The following is a 19,581-nucleotide window of genomic DNA, read 5'->3' as shown; positions in this document are numbered from 1 at the left end:
ATGTGAGCCAGCAACAGGAAGAGAGGGGGTTATCCAAGGAAAAACCCAGTACTATGCTGAGGTAATAGAGGCACAGACCGAGTACCCTGGCCTAAGAGAAATGGTAATAGTCCTGAAGCAGGGCCTTCACAGAAAGAGACTGGGAATATAGGGTAAATGCAAAGTTTTCAGTTAAAAAATATCATTGATTAAATCAAAACAAAACACAAACAGAAAACCCCCCACAAGGCTAATGAGCAGAGTCTCACCAAAAAAAAACAAAAACAAAACAAAACCCCACAACCCTGTGAGGTTTGGGTTTACAGGTTTACATTAACCCAATTCCTGCGAGTTTTGGGGTCTGAAAGAACCCAGAGACTATAAGCAAGTTCAGCTGGAACTGCCAGGTTTTGCAGTGGCTTTTGCCCAGAACTCCAGGTCAGACCAGGCTTGCAAATCTCAGTCAATTTGCTCCAAGTTCTGGGTTTGAAATGAACATATCCCACAGCTCTAATAAAGAATCTCTCTGGGGTAAAGTGGATTTAGGGATTGTGAGGTGGCTTCTGCTAGCCTTCCTTCCCTATCAACTCCCTCTTATCCGTATGGCTAATTCAGGGAATACATGCCTGAAGCAGTCAGGAGATTCCCATGATTTAGTCTGGCAGCCAGGGAGAAAGGTTATCAGCCATTTTAAAACAAGATTTAGAGAGCCAAGCCAGCTGGGTAGTTGGTGCCATTTTTCAAAGGTGAGAAAGGGAGGAGTGAAACTTACCATTCTACAGTAATAAGGATTAGTGGTCTGGGAGTCTAGCACTCCTCCCTCATTAAAAGATAGGAGACAAAGTGATAGACAGGTAATTACCTAGAAGGAGCCCTAGGGAAATTCCAGGAGACTCCATTAGAATGCTTCAACTGGTCTGTAGGTTTCTGCTTGTCTCTTAGTATCAATTGAAGCTCCCCAGAAAGAGTAACCCAAAAGGTCCGTTGCTTTGTTTCAGAAGGTAATCAGTCACCCAGTAGGGGCCCTTCTAATAAAGGATTTGCTTTCTTCCCCACTGTCAGCAGCACAGTGGCAAGCATGGGACAGAGCTGCTCCAGGCAGATTTGCCTACCTGCAGTTTGTCATTTGGTCAGCAAGTTATATCCTGCAGTATCTGCACTGAGGGCTTGGCTACACTTACAAATTTGCAGCGCTGCAGCAGGGTGTGAAAACACACCCTCTGCAGCGCTGCAAATTGCGGCGCTACAAAGCGCCAGTGTAGTCAAAGCCCCAGCGCCCGCGGCTCCCAGCGCTGTCCGTTATTCCCCACAGGGAAGTGGAGTACGGACAGCGCTGGGAGAGTTTTCTCCCAGCGCTGGCGCTTTGATTACACTTAGCGCTTCAAAGCGCTGCCGCGGCAGCGCTTTGAAATGCAAGTGTAGCCAAAGCCTCAGTCTGAGGTTTTACATTTTGCATCCAACAGTCTATGGGACTGTTGTCCATGGATGCCCCGGAATCACAGGGCGAATGATTCATTTAGGAATCGGTTATCGTAGGATACAGAGAGCTAAAGAATGAACAATGGGCTTTCCAAAGGAGCCTAAAGGAATTAGGTGCTCAAATCAACTTGGCTTTCAATGGAACTTGGGCACTTAACTCCCTTAGCATCACCTGAAAGTCTCAGCAGGAAGTAACAACATTTAAAAACATGTTCTAAGATAGGTTCATCTAAAATGCTTGTAAGGATAGAAACTGCTTTGCAATCATTAACTTGCAGGGCATTGGGGATATGGAATATAAACCATATTCCATATAAACCATATTCCAAGAAATGGAAAGATGAGTGAGGATTACATAAGGTCACATCATCATCTATGGCCATGGAATTTATTACATAGAGGTGCACACATACCATATTCTGGCACTTCTGCCTGGAACTAGAAGCATTTAAATACATGAAAAACAAGTTCAGTTGGAAGGAAGCATAGTGTAGAAGATAGGGCACTGGATTTGGATTTAAAAACCCTGGGTTCAATTCTTGGCTCTGCCACCAGCCTCCTGGGTGAACTTTGGCAAATCACATCCGCCCATGCCTCACTTTCCTCATATGTAAAAAAAAGAATATTGATATTGATTCGCTTTGTAAAGCACTTTGACATCTACTGATAAAAAATTGCTATGTAAGATCTAGGTATTACGATTATTAACCAATCTTTTCCAAATCTCAAGGAAAGATGCGATTCAAATGTAGAATTATTCAAATGTAGGTCATTTTACCTGAATCGGTATTTTGCCCAATAGGAGGCCTTTCTCCCCTGGTATTGATTGTAAATGACCACAGAGGACCTGAGGTGGAGGGCGGGGGCCCAGGAACTAAGCTAATGCAGATAAGTCATCATTCCACCAATGCACTGGCCATTTTTTTAAAAATTATGTTTTCTACTAACATTTTAAGCAAACCTTTTCCTGCAATTGCTCAAAATTAGCTCTCTGTCCTACACGTAGAAATAGGCACATGACAGGACTGTATGCATGAATGAACATACACAGAAGCCTCTCTTTGCATGAGTACATTGAAGAGGATGGAAAACCATCAACTTGGAGATGATCTAAGAAAATAAAAATTCCACATTGACAAGCTTATTCTAACCTTACCCTCCTTTCCCACCTGCTCCAAAAGAGGTTTAACAGGCAAGACACCTAAAGCAGGCAGATAACAATTACCTTTTACTTCTCTGAAGAGGCCGCCGCCAATTAGCACATTCCTGGAGCTTCTAATTCAGTCAAGAAAACAAAAGGGGGGTGAGCTGGGATTGATGTCTCAGTCTGTAACACACAGTACTTCCTAAGAGAGAGAAAAAAAACAGAAAAGGGGAAGGTAAATATCAGCTTTCTTGTCCTTTGAAGGTGCAGCAGATTACAGCAACTCCTCAGCATATCTATAGTCCCTCCTATTTCTCCAGCCCCAAAATAGCCATCCGTGGCTGCACTGATTTGCTTGTCATGTCAAGGTCCAGAATGTGTAGGCCAAGTCAATGCTAATATTAAAAAAAAAGGGGGGGGGCATGGATTGATCTGAACTGTCAGATATCTTATCCAAACCCAATGTTTTCCGGGGGTGGGAGTAGGGGGACTCTAAAGAGCAAGATACTGATCCTAAAATAACCTACAACAGGATAATTGCAAGGGAGATGCTAAAATATGCCTGAATATTCATTCAAATGAATTTGCCTCAGTCACGATCAGGCCCATTTCTGTAAAACATTCACATTAGCTGCTTTTATTGGTAAAACAACAGTGGAGGATTTTAATGTCACATGTCCAAGTATTCACACACGTGCATGCGCGCACACACACACAGACATTTAAAAATCACACATACAAATGCTTGTGTGCTCATCCTATCAAAGATCATTAATACCAACATGTGACGTATCTGAATAACCACTACCCCAATTTTAAATATTTTTATTTTTTATTTTCATTCCAGTGTATACAAACACCAAGGAACTCCTAACCCAGGTTACGTTCTTTAACAAATACTTTAAAATACAATCCAAAAAGATGAGGCACAAATCAACAACCCTTCTCCACACTGAAGAAGCCAGTTCACAAAATAGAAACTTTCCCAACGCAGCTCCCACAATAGCTTAATCCCTCCCCTCAGAGGGATGTCTGGCCCCATCTGCCACAACTGGATGTCCAAGGAAGAAACACACCCCTGACCAACACAAGTTTCCCCAAGAAAGGCACTGGTGTGGACAGCGCTATGTGAGCAGGAGATGCTCTCCTGCCAACACAGCTACTGCTGCTCATTGTGGGTGGTTTAATTATGCTGGTGAGAGAGCTCTCTCCTGCTAGCATAGAGCGGCTACACAAGAGACCTTACAGCGGCATGGCTGAAGTGATACAGCTGTGCTGCTGTAAGGTCTGTAGTGCAGACATAGCCTTAGGCAGGCTTAGCTTAAATCCTTAGCCAAAGAGAAACTTAGAACAAGGAACCCAATGCTCAGCCTCAGCCTCCACCGCCTAATAAGCTTCTTACAGAGTTTTCACTCATTTCTGTTATCCCAGTCAGGACTAACTTGCCCTCTCCCTCCACATACCACTGTCAGAAAAAGAGGTGTTTTTTCAGCCTTCCCATTCCTTCCCCCACAGCTACCACCAACCTTAGGAAGTGGTGTCAAAGGTGTCTCAGATTTCATGGTCCTCTTCCTCTCACTGGTGGCTAGCCCCAAATGAAAGGCAAACAAGTTTTTTGGGGGGGGGGTTGGTTTTGGGGGGGGGGGGGGAATCAAAGAGATACATATGAAATAAATTTGCCTGATTAATATATTTGAGGAAATGGCAAACTGCTTTCTGCCCTTCTCTGACTGAGGGTTTATTTAAAGGATTGTCCCTGAAAAATCTAAGTATGAATTGTCTGAACACAGAAGAAATTACCGTAAGATTACCCTTTTCCCCAAAAAGAAAAAACAAATGCATCTAGTACCAAACAGTAGCTAACTGTGCCACTTGATCCTCATCTCTCTGAAGAGGTCATTTTTATCTGATGCTGGGGAACCTAAGAGGGAGAAAAGGGAAGGTAACCCCATCATAAGTAAAACTGTTCTTAAAACCATTCAATGCACAGTAGAGTTTCTCCAATTCCAAAAGGCCACCGCTTCTGCATCTGCCAGAGGGACTAAACCTCTACTCTTCACCCTTTTCTACCTGCTAGGCAGACTTACAGCTGCAAGGATAATTCTGACCGGCTTCCCCTCTAGACACATGATGGCCTAAAACAGAATTCACAAAGTAACAACAATAGTGTAAATAAAAAATGACAACCTCAACAAAGATCCTGGAGGAAAAGACACAGAGACTGCACGCAACAGGAGTGAGAGAGATAAAGAACAAAAAAGATCAGTGGCACAAAATGTCTCCTGTTCTGCCCTGCTACATCTGCCCATTGAAGTACCCAGACAAAATAAACCAATGATCCAGAATGATAGATCCTGAGACACAAAAGAATCATCTATCTTAAAAAAAAAAAAAACCTCCCCAACGGCAGACTCTCCCACATAGTAGAAAAGCACAATTATATACAGTTTCCCTATTTGCATCTCCTCTACACATCAGGTACCATGGTTGTTTGCACTAAATTGCCTTCAACCAATTTCAGATAAGTAGTAGAGTACTCAAAATGTGACACTTTTTCATGCAAAGGGGAGTAGGCTTAGAGCCCTGATTGTGAAGAACTGAAAAGAAATGACCCTCAATGAACTGGTTGTGACATATGTACTTCCTGAGGCAATGCACTAATCAATATTTACTGACAGACTCACCACAGACCATGTCGGGAAAGACAGCAAAAGAAATACACACACTTATTTTGCATTCATCAGTGATACAAATCAAATACATCCTTCTTTCCTTTTTAATTATTAAATCAAAGACACGCTTTAGGCAGCATTATGATGAAAAGTCTGTACGGATGATTATAAAAACCACAGACACCAGTCAGGTGGAGCCAGTTAGGAGTTGCTATGCTAGTTAAATGTCCTATGTTTTAAATACATATTATATATAAAAATCATACACATAGTTTCACTCTCCTAAAACAGAACAGGGACTTGAACCTGGGTCTTCCACATCCCCGCTAAGTATCCTAACCACTCAGCTATAGGCTATTCTAGATTGGAGGAGTGGGGGGCATCTCTTGCTTTCACAATTCCATCCTGGTCCCGAGAAACCTTTCCTGATGAATGTTTCCCCTAAACTCACCCTTTTGCAGGAAAAGCTTTGGATTGGCATTTTCAACAAAAAACAAACAGTTTTCTCAAACATTTCCTGACCAGTTCTAGTCACTAGCCCCACTGAGGGCCACAGCCAGGACTAGACAATCACTGCTCTTACAGAGACAGCTGTAGTCCTCCTCCCACCATGAACAAAAAGAGAATTGGGACCTACAGAAAAGCAAAACATCTGCAAAGCTCTCTCGTTATCCTTCTTTGCCATAAGGCTTACAAAAAACTTGACACGGAGAAAAAAGGGAGTTCTGTGTAGTACTTCTTTTTATAAACATCATATTCCCATCAGGTTATCTGTGGTATTAGCTTGCCTGAATGCCAGGAGCCCAGGCGGCTGGCAAGTGAGGTACAGCCAAATCAAGAATTCCCAAAAGCCATGAAATACATTTTGCATATTTTTTTATTTCATTGATAAATATATACAGATTTAAGGACAAATTGTCACTGGGCTTAAATGTCATAACTCACTCTTTCCAGTGGTGAACCACAATGCCAGAAACTTTGAAGAACATAGTGCCACATGAGACTCAAATCTTGGCATACCTAATAGTGCCTCAAGAAGTTGCCTTGTTACCATGGCAATTTACAACGCCCAGGAGTCATTTTATAATGGCGTTGCTGTAGTAACCACTGCTTGGTGAGGCCATGGCAGGTTTGTAGCAGCCCGGGACGCAGGAGGGTTGCGGGCATGGGGCCTACACCCTGTGCGTTTCTGGTCCCAGGTGTGTGCGTGAGGAGCTGCCATTAAGCCCTGTGCCTGCCTTATGCTCTTCCCCCCACCCTCCCACGCTGGGCTGGGTAGCGGCTCCAGCTCCTGGGTTCACCTGCTGCTTCTTCACTGTAAATAAGGACAGCTTTTAGTAGCTATTCAATTAAACATTGGGTAGCCTATTTTGTGATTTATGCCTCGCCAGTCAAAAACCTCATGAGCAACCAGTGGCCAGGAGTTAAATCAAAAGGAGGCTGTAAAGGGAAATGAAACAATGGCAAAGACAAGGGTCCTTGAGGGAAACAATTTAGACAATACCCCGTCTGGCTCCATGCAGCCCAGAATGGATGACTCTTCCCAAGGGTGAGCCTAAGGAGTCTGCTGTACTCAGAGAAGTTGCTTCTCCCTGCCAGTTAGATGGCGTTAGATAAGCTGAGACGAACTTACACCTTAAACTTTCTTTGCCAGCTGTTGGATCATATTTACAAGAGGCCTTTTATTGTTTTTATCCTTTGCTCTACATGCTTTGTACCTTAGATGAATAAATAAATGATGCGATGTTGTTTGTGTCACTGCATACTTAAGATATGCCTGCACTACAACAGCCACACGGATACAGCTATCGTCATAGTACCATAGCTGTACCGCCATAGTATAGAGGCTTCCTCCGTTGACAGAAGGGGTTTTCTTGACGCAGTAGTTAACCCATTTCTCCGAGAGGTGATGCTTAGGTTGAAAGAAGAATTTTTCCATCAACCAAGCTAGGTCTATAGTGTGGGTTAGGTTGAACTAACTAGACTGCACATGGCATGACATTTTTCATAGCCCTGAGCGATGTAAATCTAGACATTAGACTAGGCTTATTACTGTCACAGGCTCCTGAAGGTAAACTATTACAGGTGGCAAAACCCAGTTGGGCCTGTGTAAGTAACTCGGTTGGAAACTGGGTGGCTGCAGCCCAGATATCCAGTCAGAGTGGCTGGACTAGAGTGGTTCCATCCAGTGAGGTGCGGGAAGCCAGGCTTGTCACATAAGAGCTGCATTCCAAAGGGACTAAAGCGATCTAAGGCACAGTTCATCCTGTAGCCATGAAACGTGACTCCCCCATGTCTGTCTGCAACTGTTATCCTAGTCTTCTACTTCCAGCATGAACTTTGGGGGGCAGAAACCATCTTCTTGTTCTGTGTCTTCAATAGCACTTTTATCAGTCAGGGGAGTGAAAAAGTAACAAAAACAACGCCACTGACTGACGCAAGTTACACTGACAGAAGCACCAGTGTGGATAGCGCTATGTTGGTAGGAGATACTCTCCCGCTGACATAGCTATCGTCACTCATTGGGGCTCTCTCCTGCCAGCATAGAGCAGCTACACAGGAGACCTTACAGCGGCACAGCTGCATCGGTACAGCTGTGATGCCGTAAGATCTCTAGTGTAGACATAGCCTCAATGACTTGCCCAACAGCACATAGGATGTTTATGAGCCAGGAAATGAACCCAAATTTCCCAAGTCCCAGACCAGTGCTTTAATCACAGGACCATCCTTCATCTCAGGCACTCTTTCCTATCATTTTTCTTGTTCTGCTTTTCCCCCTCTCCCTTAGAAATGAGAAACAACAGATCTGGTTTTCTCTTTTTTTTTCCTGGAGGACTTCTTGAGGGTCTCAGATGTGTACTCAAATGGACAAAGATTGAATTTTTAGCCAAGTTATCCCTTCTCCAAGTGATCAATAAGCACTGGAGTTAAACAGGCCCAAAAAAAAAGGGAAAAAAACCCCAAGATTTTTACACAGAGTAAGTAAAAATCCCTTCCCTTTTACTGCTTATCTTTCAGCCTCTTCACCTAGAAGACCCAATAAAATTATTACTTCACTAGTCACCACAGAGCCTTCCAGGGTAGATGAGACTATAGGCGCCAACTCTGTGGATGTTCGGGGGCTGGAGCACCCTCAGAAAAAAAATAGTGGATGCTCAGCACCCGCCAGCAGCCACGCCGATCAGCTCCTTCCCCTCCCTCCCAGCTCCTCTTGTCCGCATTGATCAGCTGTTCAAGCAGTGTGCAGGAGGCCGGGGGGAGGGAGGAGCGGAGGGGGAGGGGAGCGGGGGCAGGAAGAGGCGGAGTGGGGGGGACCTGGGTAACCCCCACAGAAAGTTGGCGCCTCAGGATGAAACCAAAAAAGTTTCTGACTGTAAAAAATCAAGAAAAAGAAAAACAACACTAGGAGGGCGGGGACACATGATGAAGTGGCAAAAAGTGCATGAACGATTCCCCAAATTCATACCCTTACAAGTTGGAGTTCAATGTTCCTTACAACATTATTTCATGTATCTGGGAGATACTCTTTTTGAATTTACAAGTCTCTGCCACTATTCCCCACATCCACTGCCAGTCACAAAGAGCAGCAGCCATTTCACAAGCACCAGACAGCTAAGCATCTTACTACAAAACCATACACACAGCTCTGGTCTGTATGCAGAGTTGGTTCCATAGGACAGTTGTCTCTAGTGTGACCAGATGTCCCAATTTTATAGGGACAGTCCCAATTTTCGGGGCTTTTTCTTATATAGGCACCTATTACCTCCCACCTCCATCCTGATTTTTCACACTCTGGTCACCCTAGTTGTCTCCAGCCACTATTCTCTCCTACTTCCATGGCTGTCTACACTGCAGACACCTTTCTTTACGTTATAAGGCTAGTACACACTTCACATGTCTCCGATGAAGGGATCTTCACTTTCTGGAGCATGTTCCCTCACTGCTGATTAAAACGGAGGGTGTATTTATTTTAAAATCACTGTACTAGTCTCTCCTTATTTTCTAAAGCCTACAGTTTGGAACAGGTGTTTCCAAACATAAAAGCTCCACTACAAATATCTTTGCAAACAGAAAAGTTGCAAAAATATTTATGGAAATGAAAACAAAGGGTAGGAGCATGGTCAGATGAGTCATGAGGATTTCATTAATAATGTTTTCCCATAATCTGACCAGCTCCAGTGAATCCACAGGTTTGCCCGTTAGTAGAAATCTATAAGCCACTTTAAACTTCATCTGTAATAATGGTTTGAATTGAGTAAGTTCTGGGTGTAGTAAATATCCTTCTATAATTTTCTTTAGGGCATTTGAAGAAGTAGGAGTGCTTTTTACTAGGGCTGGGCTGTAAATTGTTTTCCTATCCCAGGAACAATGTTCAAGATGACAAAGATTTTTCCCATCCTGAATGAGGAAGAAAAGTCAAATCAACAACTCAACAACTTCCACAAACAATTCAAACAAAAATTTGGTTTACATCTCTCAACTGTTCTTTTTATTTTAATAATTAAAAGTTGTTTCAAACCTAAGACAGAACTTTTCATTTTTAAAGCATCAAAACAACATCACCATTTCAACTTTTTTCAAAACTGGAAATTTGTTAACACTGAAGAAAATTTCAATTTTGTTCAACCAGCATTTTTTGACAGAAAAACATTTCATTCAAAGATTCCCAACCAGCTCTATTGCTTACATCATTAAAGGTTTATTTGGGTCATTTTCATGTTATACCTATATATACTTCCCCCAAATATACCCTAAGAACTATTGTCTCTTTCTTAAATGTATTCTAACCTGGAAAAAGACAAGAAAACCATTTGTCAATGTGAAACAAAGTTTAATACTTATATTCATATACACACATTTTATATAACAAACATTAAAATTTACTATCCCACGCACTAAGTTTACTTGCACAGCCTTTAACCACAATGACCAACAAGAAGAAAGCAAATTATATTGGACTATTTCATCAATGTAACTTATACATCCAGGGTAAGTAGAATTTTGCAGTGTGTGTATGTTTTATACACAAGGCCTGGAGGACCAAATCTAGCAAGGTGCCAAGTGCCTTCCACTCCAAAAGATGACTATGGATGAAGACACTCAGCACTTTATAGGACTGGTGCCTTCCAGAGATGCAGAGACCCAGTTATATCAGTCCAAATATCTATTTTCCCCTCTCTTTAATTCAGGGTTGCCACCTTTCTAAGTGCTGGTAACCAGACCCCAGAGGCCCCGCCCCCTTCCCTGCCTCTTCTCAAGGCCCTGCCCCCTTCTCTGCCTCTTGCCCCAAGATCCCGCACCCATCGCTCCCCCCCCCCCCCACTCCGTCCATCACTCGCTGGATTGTCTCAAAGAGCCTATCTGCAGGTGGTTCTGGCTGAGAAAGGGCTGGTGCAGGTTAATGACCTGGTGCCTCCTCCTACCCCACGGTAACCAGACTTTTGGTTTGGGTGCCATTTACAGCGGCGGCTCCAGGCACCAGCGCTCCAAGTGCGTGCCTGGGGCGGCAAGCCGCAGGGGGCGCCCTACCGGTCCCTGCGAGGGCAGCAGTCAGACAGCCTTCGGTGGTTTGCCTGCAGGAGGTGCACCGGTCCCACAGATTCGGCTGCAATTTGGCAGCGGGTACGCCGAAGCCACAGGAGCAGCGGATCTCCTGCAGGCAAGCCGCCGAATCCGCGGGACCGGGGACCTCCCACAGGCAAGCCGCCGAAGGCTGTCTGCCTGCTGTGCTTGGGGCAGCAAAAAAGCTAGAGCCGCCTCTGGCCATTTAGGGTTGTCAGGTCCACTTTTCAGCTGGACTTTCCAGTCAAAAACTGGGCACCTGGCAACCCTAAATGGCACCCAGACACAGAAGCCAAAACCTGGAGTGTCCAGGTAAAAGCTGGACAGGTGGCAACCCTACCTTAATTTCTGATTTGCAGTTTTCGGTACCAGGCTAAGGCAAATGATCCCAAGAGTTACATCTAGAAGTAATCCTCTCTCTTTGTTTTTTGTTTCTATAAATTAATTTGATTATTGGATGCAGATAAATCAAGTCAAATAACATTTCTGTGTGACTTGAGCCCTGGGTTAGAATATAAAAGGCAGGAATGTCAGGCACATGGATACACTCTCTAGAGTGGCGTTCTCTTGGGGATCCCTGTTAGTTACACCATGTCAGGCTCCTGTGCTTTCCATTATCGATGGGCAGCATGCTAACATGACAGCAGACACAGGTTCTTATTTAGCTTTGAAACCGTTTTCAGCGATTCAGAAAACCAGCTATCTTGCTACAACAGAACTAAGGGATACTGAAAAACCAGAACCATCTGTTTCAAGAGAAATGCCTCTACCTCATGTCCCCAGATTTTTTTTTTAATTAAAAAGGGAAAACCTCTAGCTCCTCATAACATTTGTAAAGCTTGAATCATTTAACCTGCGAAACCCAAGCCTGTAAAATGGGTGCTATTTCTTAAAAACATACAGTAAGTGCATTAAATTATTGATAGCCATTAAACAGGAAAAAAATTAAACAGCTCTCAGCTTTTATCAATCATTAATGCAGTTTCCAGAGCATCTCACTGGGTAGCTATCACATAGCACAGTGCAAAGACTACAAATCCTGAAGGCATGAATTTATTCGCTGTGGATGGAGAAGAAAAAAGAGTTTTGTTGGGAGGGGCTGAAGCAGATAGGGAAAAGGGAGATTTTTGTCGTTAGCAATACAGAGAACTGGATGATTTCATAGAGCGGTGACAGGCTATCCACCTCCCCTCATTTAAGGTCCAATGTGTAAGGTGGCAGGCACCCTCCACTCTTATTAGCCTCAGTGGGTGCTGAAGGCACTTGGTAACATCCAGGAAGCATTCAGTAACTTAGAGGATCAGGCCCTTTGCTCTCTAGTTCAAATCTAATCTATCTCAGTAGCAACCAGGGATGAAATCCTGAGCCCACTGACTTCAGTGAGGCCAAGATTTCACCACACACTGATAACTAGCTGGCAGCCAATGTAAAATGGGTTGTTCACAAAGCCAGGCCACCCCCACCAATAGCAACTGGTTGTCTCAGCACAAAAGCCAAGGGCTGATCTGCATGGAGACTGATCTCTTTCCCATATACAAGTCCTCCGCGGTCAAGGCTGCAGCCTACATCTAAACAGAAAAAACTTCAAGGGATCCACCATCCATTAGGGAATGCAGGTGGGTCTACGCTGAAATGCTACACAAAACTGTCCCTTTCACTAACATTTTGTTTGAGGGGGAAACCAACATTTTTGGGACAAAAGGTTTTGATTTTTGTTTGGACATTACTATTAATAAAAACCACTGAACTTTTTTCTCTGAATTTTCTTCTGGATAATTTTTAAATTTTCGGGTTTCATTCCTAATCAGAACAAAGACAAATGTCTAAATCTTTCATGAAATGCAATTTCCATCATCTGCACAGCTGTAGTTGTGATATACTGGCCAGGCAGTGATGTTAAGCCTGTAATGCCAAGGCCCAGGTTGTGAATAAAAAGGAAGACTTCAATATTCCACTGTCAGCCTCCCATCTTTCAACCAGCACTAAATGGACTGAAGTTCTTTCTTTTAAAAATTCAGTAAATTAAAGCAATTAAGAACTACATACAGGCTAGATCCACTAACGCGCCTTATTGTTTGTGAGCCTCTGTTCCCATTATCCAGAACCCAAGTAGAAATTACTGCCAGGAAAGATTCCTGATGATCATAATGCTGCATTGTACATATCAGCGTAAAAACTGAAGTAGAACATTTCTCTCCATGTAAAAAAAGATAATTTAGATGTTACAATAGAACTATGCTTAAACACACACGATTTAAGTCTATTTGCTCCCAAACCTGAATCCTAAGGAGTTTTTTGTTGAAACCAATTAAAGAAAGCAGAGTCAAGCAATGAAATGGTGCCAAATATTGATATCCAACTAGCCAGGAAAAGCTGCTGTCATAACAAAACATTTTGTACAATGTTTGTTTACAATCAAAAGCTGTCATCAAAAAAAACCCACCAAACAAGTTTTTTTTCAAATTGGTGCAAGAATGCATCAAGCTTCTTTAATTTCTCTTTCCAAACCAGCTTATCACTCGTATGATAATGAGTCTCACGGAAAGTAATACAATAATATTGGTAAAATGAAAAGATATGACAATGCTGAATTAGTGATTTTATGTTGCATCACAAGCACTCATTTGCAATCAATTTCAGTACAATATTTCATCCTCATCTCTACACTTAACTACAAGAGTAATAACTCAGATTATTAACATAACAGGCGACAACCGCAAGCGTTCACACTGAGCCAGTCACCAGTGTCAACCTCAGAGTAATGTGTTAGCCTATCCTCAGGCCATAAGCAGTATACCACAATGCTAGCTAACTGCAGAGATAAGAAGGATAAAAATCAGGGTGGGTCCAACAATTCACTATGCTTGTAACAGCTCCATGGCATGCATGCCAACAACACTGCAGTTAAATCACACACAAGCGGAGCAATCAAGCTGAACAAGGAACATTATGGATGGCTATATTCCTACCATCCCAGGCCTTGCCTCCTAGACCTATGTGATGAAATCAACAGGGCTTGCCTGTCTAGAAAGGTATCTTTTTGTCCTGTGCCACCTTTGCTGCTCATGAAGTCATTAGTTTAAAATGGACAGCCCCTGAAGCTGTGGCACTATTTACACCTTCATGTCTATGTACTTCAGGTATGTGAATTTAGACATTCTGCATTACTCTTCTTTGGATACAATACATTTAATTTACTGGAAGCAGAGGAGCCAATTATTAAACAAGTCCTGGGGTCTTCAGAGCGACAGGAGACACCTCATGTTCCTACCATGAGCCAATACAATAGACAGCACAGTATTCCATGCACCTTCTCATACATTACCTATTACACCGCTACCTCGATATAACTCCACCCGATATAACACGAATCTGGATATAACGCAGTAAAGCAGTTCTCCGGGGGGGGGCTGGGCAGCACACTCCGGTGGATCAAAGCAAGTTCAATATAACACAGGTTTCACCTATAACGCGGTACGATTTTTTGGCTCCCAAGGACAGCGTTATATCAAGGTAGAGGCTGTACTTTGATCCATAACAGGAGAGGGCTTTCTGTTCCCATTAATTTGTAGCATTCTATATGTAACTCATCATAGCTCATCTGTATTTAAGTTTCACTGAGAATTCATGGCTCATCGTTATTATTTGAATGCATCTGACTCATTAGGATAAGCTTCTTGCACCTACTTTTTTTCTCAATTTCACGTGCTTAGGTTTATTAGATTTGTTATATTATACCTTTAAAGTTACGACAAGAAGTACCATAACTGATCACCATCTCCTCTGTTCGCTCTTATCTTGTATATGGTACTGTTTAAATGCTGTTATCTATCGCTAGCATTTAAGTGCCTTAAAAACTGCTTTAATATTCCAACATGACCCCAAATAAGTGATACTGATCTGCACAGGAATGCCATGGGGAAGCCTACCGACCTCTACCAGTTCATCTACAGGAGATGGTACATTTAGTACATGGTCAGTTTTCCATCATAATGTTTTTTGAATGGAAATTGCAATTTCTGGAAAATTTACATTTTTCCCACAGGAAAATTTTCCATTTGGAAAATCAAAACATTTTCGTTTTGGGTTAGCACAACAATGAACTGTAGCTGCTTGAGCTGCTGTATAATGCCTCATGGGAGCTGCAGCAAGAGTACCTCATGCCTCCATTTTTCTGTATAGGCTGAGTTCCTCTAGATTAGAATAGGGGCTTGAGGCATCAAAACTACAACTCACATCAGGCACTGCGGCAGTTCAGTGGATGGAGAACAGATGAATGTTGAACCAAAGTAAAATAAAATTTCTTGATCTGAGAACGTTAACACAATCCGTTTCAACGGGCAATGTCTACATGAAATGTTTAGACATTTCCTAATACATATTTTTCAGAACTTTCCATTCCACAAAAGAAACGGATACTTTGCATTTTCACTCCAATTCAGGTCAAAAACAACATTTTGAAATATCGGTTTCCTGTAGTACAGAAATTCCAATTTTCAACCAGCTATAGTGCTATGGTTAAATATATTATCACCGGAGCCCACGCCCACTCTCCCTCTTTCACAGAATACACATTCAAAGAGACCACAGCTCCTCTCCATTCTATGCTATATTTGAGATTTCCCCTCACAGCGACCAGCAGGCCACCCTCCACAGCTTGCCGCCCCAGGCACACGCTTTGTGCGCTGGTGCCTGGAGCCGCTCCTGGCCCTTGGAGTCTGAGCAAATCCAAAAACAAACCCACTGAGTTTCTCTGAAGCACGCATGTTTTTTTCCATGCCAGCCACCACAGCTCTTCTGCACTAGCCTTTCCCCTATATACCTTATCATTCCACTCTCCTGGTAGTAGCAACAATTGAGTACTATAGGGTAGACAGCGCTCTGGGGTTTTACTAGTGTCAATTAGGCCTGCTCTGAGCAGTGTTAGATAACATGGTGTTAAAAAGGCTTCCCCACTGGTCACAAGAGCCCCTCTACTCTAGCATTCTGATAGTGGCAGTAACAATAGGGACATTTTATGGGGGAAAAAGACTAGTGTAGATACAGAGTAATATGTCCAAAAGCACTTGAGACTTGAAAACCTAAATTCCAAGTCATTTAGGCATTTTTGAAAGTTTCACCAGTAGCCCATATTTCTTGTCTGCCTCCCTCCACTCTTTTAAAACCTGCCGGGATAAGGTATTAGGACAAACTCTACCCTTCATTTAATCAACAGTCATTGCTTGCTAAAACTACCTTTTTTTTTTTTTTAAAGCGTGAATTTTAACAGCCACTCTGAGGGAGAATTTCCCATCACGGTGTGGTGTATATGTAAAGCTTCAGAGCAGATTGTTCCATGACAAAGGATTTGCGAAGCAAGAATGGAGGGATTATTTGATTCGGCTCCTAGTCAAGTGGCCAATTCCTTCAGCAATCAATACTAATCAACAGGCTGGCACCTTGCAAGAGAAATCAGACAGTATTTGAATCCTTCCTGTGGCAGGGAGCAGCACTCTGAGTAAACCTTAACCTTCTATACAGATACTTCACTGCAATTAAAGAAAATTGATTTTACTTAGGACTGTTTAAAAAAAACTGAATCTAAGCAGAACAAGTAACTCTATATTATGCCTATGGAAGGTATTTCTTGCTCAGCACCTCCAATCTATATTTTTATGTTAAAACATATAGCCAACTAATGGCATCTATTTCTAACTGGCAATTTGGTTTCACAAATGAAACCTTGAGGTGACTGCAGAGGGAAAAATTCTGGAAATGTACTGTTTAAAAAATATGTATCTTACATTAGAAACACTAGGAATTTTAATCTCTTCTATGGTTTTCCAGGGGAGTCAGATGTGGACAGTACAGCTCTGTCAGTTCATAAGGGAAGGAGAGTGCTGAATCTTCAGCAATTGCTTCTCCTCTCCCCCTCCTTCCATCCCTCCCCCCACATGTTTATAGGGTGACTGAGTTAAACTGGTATTTTAAAATACCCAAATAAACCCAAACCACAGTTTTAAAGTAAAAAATGCCATCTCTCATGTAAACAGATTTCATTTCCTTGGGATCATGCTATGTTATCATAATCCCATTAGTGATCCACTATGCCAAAGAATCTCCCAGGTTAGGCAATACCTAAGAATAAAGATTTGCAAGTTGTTCCTTATGTAATTAAGAAGTGAAGAGAGGCACAACTCCATTTTTCCCCTTTACAGGTCACTGTCACTTATAAAACTTGTTGCAATATTAAGTTATCCTTCGCATAACTAAAATCATAATGACTGAACCACACTGGAAGAGTCAGACAATTGGGAGGCAGGCGGTCTATGCAGCATTCTCTCCTCCTCACTTCCCACCCCTAATCCAGCAAACACATTACTTTCCTGAGTACGATATACAGAGCCGTCCCTTGGGTAGGGCGAATTAGGGCGACTGCTCCAGGCCCTGCAGGCCGGTGCAATTGGCCAGCGCATCACTTCTCTCCTCCCCACCCTCAACCCCCCGCTCTGGGTCCCACGTTTTGGGGGGCCCTGCAAGCCAGTGCGATTGGCTGGCGCGGTTGGTCCCGGAAGAGACCAATCCATCGCTTCCGCCCTGGATACTGCGCCCCCCTAAGGACAGCCATGACCATATACCATCATGTATGTCATTGTTAGAGGACATGACCTTACTTTGGATAACAGGACTTTTTAGCTAATTGAGATCATATTGTATGGCCAAACGAAGTAAAAAGCACTAAAATATGGGATTATTAAAAAAAAACAGTTAAAGAAAAAATGACAGTGTGGTTTTACTAAAAAAATATAAAACATTTCAGGCACACGTTTAAGTCGAGGCTCTAAACACTAGTGTTCAGCTTCTGTTCTTTACAATGCACCATCACTAATCTGATAGTACTCATAATATTCAAATGTCATACCCTATTCTTCTTCAGCCACACAGAATACTAACCTCATTCCTGCCATTCTCTCTACAATGCTCGTTATGCTGTACTACAAATAGTCTCTAAAACAATGTATCAAATCTCTTAATTATATATAATGAAATTTAAAATACAGCTATGGAACATCTTTCTTTATTTGCATGCACTCTCCATATAGTTAGACTTGTTTATGTAGAGTAGAGTAAACATTTTAGGAGACTGAGTTACAGTTCTTCCACTAGGCAACAATGATTAAAACTTGAATATTTCATACTGGTGGATCACATCACCAGGTCTCTAGGGACTCGAGCAATTTGAATTGGCATAAACTAATGTTTCCCCTATCTGCTGCAGCTTGTATAATGAGTTGTGGTCCAGCCCTGCCAATCATCTCCCTGAACACAGACATCCTCTGCAGCTTGATAGCCTAACCCTCCCCACACCAGCGCTGGGAAGGCTGTGCTTTCACAAACAGAAATGGCTGTTTCTCACAACCAAAGCATAAGCACTTTGAACCTTTCACCTGAGCCTCCTGTGCACACTTCCTCAAAGCTTTTCCAGCTGCAGCTCCACAATGCAAGGACAGAGAGAAAGAAGCCACAGCTGAAATCCCCTGCCTCGTTTCAGTTTTACCTTCTTAAATCACTGAATACACAATGTAGACAATTTCAATACAGGTAACAAGGTTTAGCTTCACTCCTCTCTAAAACACCCGCCTGCTGGGTTTTTCGTGGGAGAAGGATCCACTGAACAAGCCCCTAGAAATGTAACACTGATCTCAAAACACTAGTCTATTCCCTCGCTGAAATAGGTTTACCTCACCAGAAAGGGAGGAAGCAAGCTGCCATGCACAGATTACAGGGTTGAGCAATAGGTAATAACTAGAGAGCTGTGTCAAACTGTGGTTACAGCAACTTTTTCTTTTTTGGTGTGTGTGGGTTCACACACCGAAGTTTCGCTTTGAGTTTACTGTTTGAGTGAACCTGAACTTCAACCAAAATTCAGCTGAGAAAACAAGTTGGGTTTGAGACACAAACCTTTTCTTCCTAGCACCCACAGAGAAGGATTTCTTTCGAAGGGTATGAGAAATCCTGGCAAACCTAGGCCTAATTTCAGCTTAATAACCAAACCATCTGAGTTGGAGTTGTTTTGGAGTTTTGTTTAAAAAAAGATGCACAACTGAGCATTTAGACTAACTAGAGCTAACAGATGTTAAATCAGACACTGCTAAAGTGAGTCAATTTCTTGTTCCCCTCCCAAAATATAACATCTGGCCTGTGAGGCATGGCCAGGGAAAAACACCTTGCAAAATCAGACCAGATCTATTGCATTTACACAGTTAACCAGTAGTCACACAACACACCTTGTTTCTATATGGGCTAAAGTAGCAGAGACAGACACTGCGAAGTATCTACATTTGACTTTCTGGAAGTCTCCCACAGTTCATTAGCTACTACTGCTAACATAGACATGGTCCGGCATTTTTACCACTGTCAGTTAACCCTGCTCAGAGCTAGCATAAGCAACATGGTGTTAAACATTCTGGCAGCCACATTACCATCAGTGGAACTACACTGGTGGGAGACTTAAAATAAAAGACGCGAGTCTATGGAGAGACTGAGCCAGAGATCCAGAATGCAGTGATGAGGTAGAATGTAAACATGCAGGTATATAATATAGACAGGGCATGTAATATAACAGTATGGCACTGTGTGGCATGGAGGCACTCCAATAAGCGGTCTCTTGGGACCCAATCCAGCTGCCATTGAAATCAAAGGAAGTCTTTCCATTGACTTCAATGGGAGCTGGATCAGGCCCTGGAAACTCCAAATTCAGTATGT

The 19,581-nt window shown here is 42.7% G+C and overlaps 1 protein-coding gene across 4 annotated transcripts in view; it reads right to left on the bottom strand.

The window, feature by feature from the left end:
* Positions 1-19,581, bottom strand: part of ZMIZ1 (zinc finger MIZ-type containing 1) — a 525,799-nt gene that overhangs the window by 422,174 nt on the left and 84,044 nt on the right. For all 4 annotated transcript variants that reach the window (XM_045023882.1, XM_045023878.1, XM_045023879.1 and 1 more), the window contains exon 2: positions 2,684-2,804. The gene's annotated coding sequence lies outside the window, so the exon portion shown is untranslated. The remainder of the gene's footprint in view (positions 1-2,683; positions 2,805-19,581) is intronic.

This window comes from Mauremys mutica, chromosome 7 (genome assembly GCF_020497125.1).
Source record: "Mauremys mutica isolate MM-2020 ecotype Southern chromosome 7, ASM2049712v1, whole genome shotgun sequence".
NCBI classification, from domain to species: domain Eukaryota; kingdom Metazoa; phylum Chordata; order Testudines; family Geoemydidae; genus Mauremys; species Mauremys mutica.
This window is presented reverse-complemented; position numbering and strand designations above follow the sequence as displayed.